Genomic DNA, 12,049 nt, shown 5'->3' with positions numbered 1-12,049 from the left:
TATTTTAGTATTACAAGTAGCTGAAAGTTTTATAAGTGCATATTCTTTACGTTATTTTGAGAAATACGTCGAGTATTAATCTTTTAATTTTAATGTAACTTGAAAAACTTAAATGTGACTTTCAAATGACGTGTTTAAATTTAATGTTTGATATGTAAATTTATATATTGCTTGTGTTTAGAATTATAAACCACTTGCGGATATTACAAGTCTGAGTCCTACAATCCCTTCAAATGTAATGTGATTACACTTTTGTTTTACTTATTAGGTATTGTATTGTTTGTTATATACTTTTATAATACTTCTATAATATGTAGTTGCAAGAATCATAGATTTTATATATATATTTTTGATACTTTTCTGTGTTACTATGTATAAGATACTGATATTTTTTTTTATAATTACACTGATGTATCAAATCCGCCAAAGAGCGTTACTTTTTTATTTTTCTTTTAGAAATAAGAATAATTCTTAGAATATTTGTTGGTAATGTTCTATATCCCCCTATAGATTTCATAACCGCAATCTTTTTTCCTTTTTAGTAAATTATTAGTTACATTCGTTATGTACGTCCAAAAAACTTCTGCTTATAACATAATTGATAGAAACTTTATAAGTAACACATTTATACGGATAAGAATTATATCATAAATATTTACTGAATATTTAAATAAAAAACAAAATAATGATTCATAACCCCCTTCTCTCCTCTAAATAAATATTGATGTGCATATTGTCAACTAATCTAATATTACTGATTATTATTATTATTATTATTATACTGACTGTGTAAGATTATTATTAGATATTTTATAACGTTAACATAAAACTTATCTTTTCTACTTAAAGTTGATATCAATAATATACACGACGATCCAATCTCGCAATATCTCGCAATACGTAAACATGAATATTACATTGAGATACTGTAAAAAAATATTAGAAATTTAAAATTGTCATACATAATTTGATATGAATAATGCTAATGATGAGTTACGATACATTTATATTTGCCGACTCACAAATTAATTCGTATTCTATTAATTAAAATTTTACTTTTTAATAAAAATTTTAATAAACATTTTAATAAAAAAAAATACAAAATTGTTAGACGATTTACTTCTAACAATAATACATTATTGAACAATAAAAAATATGGCTTATAGTTTACGATTATAAGGTATTAATTACACTGCGACACATAAATGCTAAGTTACAATAAATTGATATTTGCTGAAACAGTCAATTAAGCAATTATATTGCTGACGTACATAATTGTCGTAAATGCCACCGTTTTTTTTTTTGTTATGACAATTTTGTTTAAAAAATGCATTCGTAATTATAGTAATAAGAAGAAATTAAACTGCGTCAATTTGTAAAAAAAACATTGCGCAATGAACAGTTGTAATATTGAAATGCTTTTTTTTTATTATAATTAAACATTATCTGGGAATATATCTCTATAAATATTTCTTGTAAAATATTCTTTTTTTTGCTATTTTGCTTTTCCAGTATTGTATAATTTAATTGCGTAGCTTGAGAACGATTAAATCATTAAATTATTAATTTAAATATTTATCTGCTATTTTATCAAAATCAGATTTATTGCACTTATAAAGACTTTTTAGAAGTTAAGTGTGATTTAAAATTATTGATATGTAATTTAAGAGAATAAGCAAATTATTAATAAATAATAGAAACTTTACAAAATGTAAAATATATTTTACTACGTTAAATTTTGTGTGTATAATTTTGAAATAAAAACAGTAAAAACAGATGAAAGAAATGCTGAACATTAACATTAAATATATAAATTTAAATTATCTTGTAATAACATAAAAACCGATAAAACAATACCAATAAAGTATTGTATTGCACTTAAAAATATAGAAAATGCTAAGTATAATAAATTGTTATGTTCTTTTTCTCTCAAAGCATTTTTATCAAAGCATAAGATAAGATTAAAATAAAATTTTATAATTTAATAATTTTTATTTGTATATATTAAGGTGGCTCTTATTTAAATTATTTTTGAATTTTGATGATGCTCCCCAGATTAATTCCAAATAATTAAAAAAAAATTCTTGCAAAACTATTCTGCTGTATTTTAATATTAACACGTGCCTTTAGCCTTCTACTTTTTCTCATTTGATTAACATGGAGTTTACAATAACAGAACATCTATAGTAACACAATGTTTTGGACATCTAAATCTCATAAAATAAAAAATGAGCAAATTTAAACAATTTTATTTTTTCAGCCGTCATAATGAGTTCGCCATTTTGAATTGTATATTTTCAATACCAAATTTGAACTCAGCGACCCGAAAAACCTATATACAACAGGTTTTGATACAATCTTTTGACGAATTTCAATTTTTCTAGCCGTCATATTAAGTCCGCCATTTTGAATTTTTTAAAAATAAAAATTTGATTAAAAAAGTAAATAGATTTCTCAAGAAAACTGTACAAGAATCATATTTTTCTCGTGTTTATTACTTGTGCTACATAATTATAAACGAAAGTCGACAAAAACTCCATGTTAATCAAATGAGAAAAAGTAGAGGGCTGAAGGCATGTGTTAATATTGAGATACAGCAGAGTAGTTTTGAAAGAATTTTTTTTTTAATTATTTGGAACCAATCTAGGGAGCGTACTCATCAAAATTTAAAAATAATCCAAATAAGAGCCACTCTCTCTAATATGTATGTTTTTCTTATTTAAACAATAACTTCATTGTTTCTATAAATAATGCAATACATTTGACCAATATTTTATGTTGCAAATGCAAAAATTTAATTCAAAAATTAAAATTTTACAATTAATATTTATTTAACAATTAATAGTAAAACTAAATAGAAATGAAGTTTAGTTATATCATAAAGATCATCAATCTTTAACATCATTTAAAAATTTAACATTATCTATTTATTCGTATGATTCTTAGATTACAATATTTCAATTGCACAATTTTGTATTGCTTTTCACTTATTTTATAATACCATTATTTATATTTGCCATATTTTTCTGAACCAAAAAATACAAATGAATAAAGAGAGTATTTTAAAAGAAAAAACTAGAATAATATTTAAAAATCCTGTTACATCCCCTCTTGATTTTTTTTTGTATGCAAAAAATAGAGATAATTATAATTTTTTAAAGAATCAAAATATTTGTTAGGTAAAATATAACATATTTTTTAAATTAATTCATTTTGTAATTTCGGTATTCTTTCTTTCTACAAATTTTTTAACATACATTATATTTATTTTTTTTTAGGTATTAATAAAAGAATTTGATTAAATATTCTTTTTAATAAGCTAATTTCGGAATTATTGATTATTTTAAAACAAAAATGTAAACTTAAAGAATAAAATAAAAATAAGAAGTAAATTTACGCGTTCTTAAATGTAAAATAAATAAATAAATAAATATAAAATGCTGTAACAGTTTATTGATGCATAAACTTCTGCCAAAATCAATTTCTTAATAAAGTTTCCTTACAATTAAATTTCAAATTTTGCGAATGTTTTAGACTTCGCTTTGAACCAGCTTAATTAATATAATACCAAAGTGTTGTACTTTAACTCTCATATTACATTAATTACACTGAGACTGTTTTAAAGTGAATCCGAAACGTTTGCGAAATTTGAAAGTTTATTGTAGCGGCACTTTATTAAAGAATTAACAACAATAATTTTTAATAATTGTAAATAAATTTTACAGCTTTTAGTCTTGTTTATCAATTAATTTTGAAAATGTAAGGGTAAATTGTGAAAAAAAGAATTCTTAAAGAAACAAAGACATTTACTTAAAATTGAAACGACAAAATTCACGCAAATTCATTAACACATACGTCTTAAATTTCTTTGACAAGTGATTCTTACAGTAAATATGGTGACGCAGGTGTAACCGTCATCGTAAATAAATGACTGAAGAAGCTTCCAAGAACATAGCCAGTGATTTCTTAAAATGGAGACAGCAGACGTTGACATTAGCAGGTATTTCTTTGTTAATTTGACACTGAAAGTGTGCATTTCTTTCTCGCAACTATCAAGTTCGACTGTTTTGCATGGAGTGATCCATTCCATGTTATCAGATGATACAGACGACATTTGACGTAAATCGGATGAACGTGCCTACAAAGGCGCCTAAATTGCAACGCCGTTTACAAAACTCGATAAGGGAGAGTTAGGCTGAATTGCTTCAAGGCCTTCAAAAGCAGTTAATGGTCACGCACGTTTGTTATAAATGCGAATTATGCTAGAGCGTTTCGGCTGCGTTCGCATAAATTTGCCATTCTTTCTCTCTTTCTCTTTAGGATCATATACATGCGCGTTTATCTTATGCGTGGAAAATGATATACGCGAGCGCAACTTAACCGGGACTTTCTGTCTCATGTCTACAAGGGCGATCGAGAACGGGATTTTCGCGCCACTGTCTCTTATTGCTTAATGCGCTGTTACAAAAACCCGGGCATTATTCAGCTGGTCTTGCCGCTTTCGCAGTTCAGCGAAAACATGCCAGTAATGGTCCGGTAAGTTTCGATTATATCTATGTTACTTTACCTTTATATTATACTGTTATTTGTGTTTTACAATCGGTATTGTGCTGCAAACAAATATGATATAAGGAAAGATGTTACAGGAATATTCAGAACTTCCGCTTGAAGAACTAATAACTCTATTATAATGTCGCAGAAAGCGACGTGCGTGAATAATTTTACACGAATCATACAAGAAGCAGTAAGATTCGTTTCATTAAATGAACGTTTCGTACGCGATGCGTTTTTCATTGCCGCTTAACATACTGGCTGTCAACGTGTAACCGATAATTCCACGGCAGAACTACGATACTTTGCGGCAACAGCATTTGTGGTTGCGAATAGCTGATTAAGCTTATGTTTCCGCCTATCACTGTAGACGTAATTACGTGTACGCGCCGGCATATGTGTTAGCATTAATTGTTTATCTTATTGTCGATCATACCTGATATTCAACATTGAACTATATTATCAACGCGACTTTCGATCAAGAAGCAAGGAACAAGGTAGTCTCTCATTAAGTGTTGCACAGGAGAATGTTAATATCTATTTCTAGAAAGTGAAACGAGTGGAATTTCTAGTATTAGCGAAAGGTTCATTGAACGTTCGAGGAACGCCCATGGCGTGCGAACTCCCAATCTTCGGTAGAGCTTTCCTCCGGGTTAAGGTTTCAACCTTCGTCGTAGATACATTTATCGAAGGTGTTCATTAATATAGAGGTGCTCTATTTGCTCGGACGTATTATAAAAAGCTCTCGTTCTCGTCCAAATTTTCTGTATCGAACGCTTACGCGATATATCGGCCGCTTTTATTATATTCTCTCTCGTTTTTGTACGTCGCTTCTGCCTCATAATTGATCTTTCGCAACTATTAGAGTAAAATTTCTCTCTTTTTTTTTTATCTTCCGGTAGCAATTCAAATCCGTTCTCCTTTCTTTTCCTTTCTCTATGTCGGACTTATTTCTTTTTATTATCGGTAAATAATGGTAATGAAATCTGAAACACGAAGACGATGATCATTCCGACGGTGATAGCGAGAAGGAAGTCTGATAGCTGCCTTTCCACTCACGAATGCAGGCATGGATAGGAACACGCATGACACACGCTTCCGTCTGTTATTGCGCGCGAACGCAAAACTAGATCAAGCTTTCACGATCTCCAGGTATTACCGAAAGAAGTGAAACCACCCGTGATATGTACAGATGCCACGATCGCCGCTCTGTTACGCCAAACTTGCTCGACCGAGCATGCGGCGAAACAATCGATGACTCCCCAACATATCGCAAGACTTTCGCCGGGAGTTCGAGGAAATGTAACCTGGCATCGGTAAATTATTATTGTTGTTTTATGGCAAACGTCCTTGCCCGGTTTAAAACAGTTACGTAATAATGCTTGTCGTTACGCGCCGCCTTTGTACATCTTTGACCCCTTGGCATTTCAAGAACTTTCTTTAATGTACATAATCCCACTTACAATATTTTATCTTTTATAAATACCACAAATTTGATATTTTTGTTTGGTTTTATCTTTATAATTTTCCAATCTTATTGGTACATTTAAACAAACTTTATTTATTTTTACAACAGTTAAATAGTTATTTTATTTATTACTATTTATATACTTATTATATACTTTAGAAGAAAAATAGACTAATTAATGATATGTTTTTGATACAAAATATTTTCCATATATTGATTATTTTTCTTATAAATGTGCAAATTAAATCACATTAAATATAAATAGCATGTTACGTTGCATATTTCTTTACAAAAAACTTTTTTTTGCATAATAAATTACTTGTTTGTTATACATATCTAAAAACATTAATACAATTTCATGAATATTAATAAGGCAAACATAATTATCTATTACACTCTTATACTTTGATCCTTATACCTTACATATAATATCTATATATATATAACTTAATAAAAAAAGTTTTATACTAAACAACAAGTATATATTATAATAAAAGTAATTAAACTCTGTGTAAAAAGTAATTAAACTCTGTGTAAAAAGAAACTACGTTATAGTAAGCAAATAATATAAATAAATAATATCAATCTTATCAGCACTAGAAAAAATGCAATTTTGATAAAAATTTCATAGGTTTATTAAAATTTTAGAAAAAAATAGAAAGTTGTTGTCTATAAAAAATTAATATATACGTTTAAGCAAACATAAAAAGATATACAAACAGAAAAAGTTAAATTATATAAAACGTTAATTTGTAATTTTTTTATTCACATTTATGATCTTGATCTTTCAGACAATAATACAAACCTTTGTTTCTTAGTAATTTAATAATTAGATTAGTTTCGATATATGATTATGTGATTTGAATCAGTTTAATGAGCTCATTATTTTACGAATATTATCAAGCATTTAATTAAGGTCATAGTTAATGCCTCTTCAGAACAACAAGAAAAAATTTTTTGTCTTATCTACTTTAGACCAATTAGAGATTTAACGAGGAATATTGCTATTCAAATTGCAGAGTCCGATAATGCATAATGTATGCCTTTTTAGAAGTTTAATAAACAGATTCTATAATTTGTGTATGTGATATTATTATTAAATTTTTAATATACTCATTCTTTTTTCGTTATGTTTGTTAATTGTTTATTAATATTTTAAACAAATTTATTGATAATTTTTATAGACAACAACTTTATGTTGTCTAAAATTTTTAATGAACCCAAAAATTTATATCAAATCTGCATTTTTTTCAATGCTAATAAGATTTACTTTTGTCATTCACTCTTTTCAACAAATTTAGCACTAATCGCGTGTTAAAAACACTGTGCATATGTGACATTACTATTGACATACTTTGTGAATATATCTTATTATAATACTTTGAAAAAACTAAAAGAACACAATAGTGTCTTGTTTTCTCAGGAAATATCTTTTTTTACTCATGGAAATGTTTAAATATTAACAAAAACATTTTATACATTAACGTATCCATTTTAGCCGATTTTTACCTTATATTCTTTGCAAGGTATTGCTAATTGCCTAGCAGGTTCTTTTAATTTATGGCGCAATAAAAATTAGTATAGATGGAAATGAATTCATTGCGAAAAATTCGGCAAAAATACAGTAATCACATCCAACACATGTGCACATGAAGCGCATAAACTTCGCCGCGCGAACGTTGGATTACTTTCTCAGGGTTTCTTCAAATTTCGAAATTATCCGTATCGTATTATCTTAAGCAATACTTCTGAAAAGAGTGTCAGCCACTGAAAAGAGACTTTCCATTTCTTGCACAGCGTGAAAAACGATTAACAACTTCGGTAATTAAATTCAGTCAGTAATTTCTGCTCGCATTGACCGAAACTTCGCGCATCGAAAAGTAGAGGATGTAATTAAACTTACAATATACATATATCTCTTTATTGAATCAAATTTTACTATTTTGAATGTATGAATTGATGAATTGTTCAACAATTACATAAATAAATAATGTTTATCATCAAATAGTTTTCCGGGATTCACAGATTCCCAAAGTTACGTTACAATAATGTTCGCCGCGCAGATAATGACATAGCGAAATGACACGTATGAGCAATGCAAGGTAAAGAGAAAAATAATGATTACTCGTTCCGCATTGCCGAACAGTCCAACGAAGAGTACTTTAACCGTTTCGCGTTACCGCAAAAGAAGCAATACGGAATGCAACGGGTTTGGTTGTTCCAAAATGTCTAACAAATCCAAGCAAAAAATACATGGGTCCTAATTACTCGCGCAATGGTTTGATTTATTTAGAAATACTGTATCGGATCAAAAAAGTTTTCTATGATAGATAATAATTAGATACTTATAAGGTTTGATAAATTTCTAAACTCTTAATAGTAAAATTCCATAGTTAACAAAAAAAATATCAATATGCCATGACTTAATATTTCCAAGAGATACGTAATAGTAATAAAAATGCACGATAAAATTTTATCTATATTCATAATTTTAGTAGTATCTCTCTGGTGATATTAAGGTGTAAATAATTAAATATTTTAGTAAGAGAACGAAATAAGAGAACCTCTAATATATCATAATATGCACGTGCAAGTAATAGAAATATTATTAAAAGAAACGTTTAGTAAAAAATTGTCTTTTGCATAAATAATGTATTACATAAAAAATTCTTACATAGAAAGCATTAATAAGTAAATAATTATTAGTAAATATAAAAAATATATTGCCCTCTTTATATTAAAATATGCAAAATTAGACAATTAATGATTCTGATGCAAATTAATCTATTTAAAAAAAAATTAAATTTTATTTTTGTAACGAAATTCAAAAGCCATGATTTTTCAGTTAATTTCGAGGTATTCATTAAGTTATTAGTTGACAAAAAACAACGATGCAAATTTACAAATTATCTTCTTAAATGTACATAATATATTCTAGAAGTCCTAGGAATTCGATGTTACGAATCGAAAGATCGTCTATTTTTAGAATCGGAAATTCCTAAAAGAGATTCGTTTTCTTCTGTCTAAATGTGGTATGTACAGGTGTATATCGGATACTGATTCTGATAACCTGAAATCTGTCGACGAAGTTTCTATTCTCCAAGGACTCGTTTCCGCGACGCTTCTAAGTGGTACACGAGAAATCGGTCAGTGTCTAAGCTTTACTGCAGGAGCCGTTAACGTTAAGTAATACGCTCGCATTTAATATCATGCAATGTTAATAATCAATCTTCTACGGACGATAAATCATACTTTGCAAGGAAAATTTCTTAATTACATTATATATAATTGTTACAGCTAATTTGTCCGCTACAAACTAAAGTATGTCGAGTTATATGTATCCAGGTTACATCGTTAAAATTTTAACACGTTATATAAAATCAGATATATTTCATATTATGGTCCGAGGATTAGATAATCTCGTTTAAAAAAGCAATAAATTTGAACAAATTCTTTAAAACCTTGCTTTCACTACAAAGAAAGAGAGAGAGAGAGAGAGAGAGAGTGAGTGAGTGAAAGAGATCCTTAATACGTCTTAAATTAATTTAACATCTTAAAAGAAGTTTATAAAGTTTATAAATTTTATAATTTTAATAGACTCAGAAATCAAAAGAAGGTTTAGTGAAATTCTGCGATATTCACTAAACTGCAATATACAAATCAATAAATCAGCCGATACTGTAATGTGTAGATACGAGTAATAAAGTAATGAATTAACGGATGATACTTGTTAATGGAAAAGAGATAATCCTTCAAAACAAAGATACACTCCATAAATATAAACTCAACACTGATATTCATTATTTTAATTACAATAATTACTTTTTTATGATATTTATGATATTATTTAATATAACATTTTTTTATTAATTAAAATATTATCTATTTAATAAAATCAATTAAAGAGTATATTATTTTTTATTTTTAACTTTTTTCCAATAATTAAAAAAATTACTAACGTACCAATCATTAGCATATAAAAAATTAAAGGAGACATTGGAATTCAACGTCATATAAAAGCAGACTTTAACTTCTCTTGTTTTTCGTTGCATTTATTTTCTACAGGTCACTTCGATCTCGCTTGGTATTTCCCAATGCGTGCAATACGGCATTACCCGACCGTGTTCTTGGGCCACATTCTTCGTCGCTTTCAGATGACAAATTATTCATATTTACTTACGTAATACCAGCCCAATCGTCGTCCTCGGCGTTTTTGTCCTCGACGTCGACGTCGTTGTTGGATGTTCCTCGAGTGCACGCACAACCGGGTTCATTAACTGACCAGTAAAATTCTTCTTTATGTAACTCACGAGCTATCCGAGAAAGAGAGTGGGAAGAAATACCGGACAGATTTCTCTATCTTACTATCAGATTTAACTTATGCGTCTTGATCTCCGTGTAAGATTTCAATTTTTTCCAAAAAATGGCATTTAATTATGCATAACTGTAATTCTGCCGAATATCAAAATTGGTACAAGGGATTTTGTAACCCCCTCCCCCTTCTGTTTTTCTCGACACAACGGCCTTGCCAGGTCGCAGGGTACCGAAAAGTTCAGAATTGATTGAGCAAAGTATTTGTCGATTTCTTTGCAATTGAAGATCCAAAAACGGCCGATAATTCGCAGTAATCATAATAATCCAGTACACTTCCCATAGACGATCACAAGATTCATGGCTCTTAATTTTTCTTTCTTGTTGTCGAAAACGAGGTGTTTCTGCAGCGGAGCCCCAGTATCGATCACAGTAAAAGTTGCACTCGGCGCGAAGATCACTCGTTGGGTCTTCGAGAATAAATCCTAGCGAGCGGTTGCAAGTCCCCTTTTTAATTCGCGACTCGTCAATATAGAGGAGAGAGAGATAAGGAAAAGAAGAAGAAGAGGAGGAAGAAGAAATAGATTATAGCGGATTATCTTTGACCGAGGCAAAGAAGAATGAGTATGGAAGGGAAGGACAAAAAAAAAGATAAGAAAAGGAAGAGAAGAGAGGACGAGTGATCGAGGATGAAAACAAGACCCGACGTGACGTTTGGGTGTACGCGCGCGGTCCACGATCTGGCGAATAGCGAGCGAGGAGATAGTGCGATGTAGTGCCGCTGCTAGGAGAGACCACCAGGTGCCCACCAAGTACCCACCGAGTGCCCATTGAGAGTCGGTGGTAGGGAAACCGCGCCGCGATAGCAAACGTGTACGAATCACCGTCAGTTTTCGCGAAAAATGTTAATGCGTTTTATATTGTCTGTTGAGACGGCCTAAAACAATTGTCATAATCCATGCCGATTTAATTTTTCTGCACATTGTTTCGATATAAAGCGCAAATCAAACTTCTAAAATTACCTAATGCATGATTTACTGGTCCAAAATTAATTTTAATTGAGACATTTCGTTATGATACAATTATGAAAACATGTATCTCATTTCTATAATTATCTTCAATATTAAATTAGATTAGCGAATGGACATGACTGACAAATAATATTAAAATGTTGAATTTTTTTAATTATTTGATGTACATATATGGGTACATTAGTTTATACCTATTTTTAACACTCTGAATTAATTTCAAGGAATTTTAGAATAAAATTTTTAAACTAGGAACTGACTTCCGCGCTAGCAAGGAATAACATCATTTTTATATAACCATGTTCATGAAACTATAATGTAGGATGTTTTTTCACAAGATAAGAGAAATTTATATGCCACATAAATTAAAATAAAAAATAATCAATTTTATTTGTTAAATTTTACTTTCTTTATTTAATAAATACCTTGTATTTATAAGTGTTTCTATAAATATTTCATGTTAAATAATTTTTGATTGATGTATGCAGAGTTAAGCCTACAATGCTAAGAGCGCGCGTTTCACGCTGCTGAGTTTTTCGCTACCGTGCGTGCTGCTATGCATATCCTACTGATCGTGGGCTTCTTCTACTGTTTCGTTTCTGCGGGGATAGATTCTGCGCTATTTCCTATATACTCGCATGAGTATCTCGCTGCATGCGATACCTTAACAGCGCCAACGAATCGTAGATAT

At 29.5% G+C, this 12,049-nt stretch overlaps 1 protein-coding gene across 2 annotated transcripts in view; it reads right to left on the bottom strand.

Annotated features, from left to right (window-relative positions):
* The window catches only part of LOC105833520 (scavenger receptor class B member 1), a 39,370-nt gene extending 28,264 nt beyond the window's left edge, over positions 1–11,106 (bottom strand). For both annotated transcript variants that reach the window (XM_012675314.3, XM_012675313.3), the window contains exon 1: positions 10,200–11,106. The gene's annotated coding sequence lies outside the window, so the exon portion shown is untranslated. The remainder of the gene's footprint in view (positions 1–10,199) is intronic.
* Positions 11,107–12,049: the final 943 nt, after the last annotated feature.

Source organism: Monomorium pharaonis, chromosome 3 (assembly GCF_013373865.1).
Source record: "Monomorium pharaonis isolate MP-MQ-018 chromosome 3, ASM1337386v2, whole genome shotgun sequence".
Taxonomy (NCBI): Eukaryota; Metazoa; Arthropoda; class Insecta; order Hymenoptera; family Formicidae; genus Monomorium; species Monomorium pharaonis.
The sequence above is the reverse complement of the archived record's forward strand: the minus strand, read 5'-3'. Positions and strand labels throughout refer to the sequence as shown.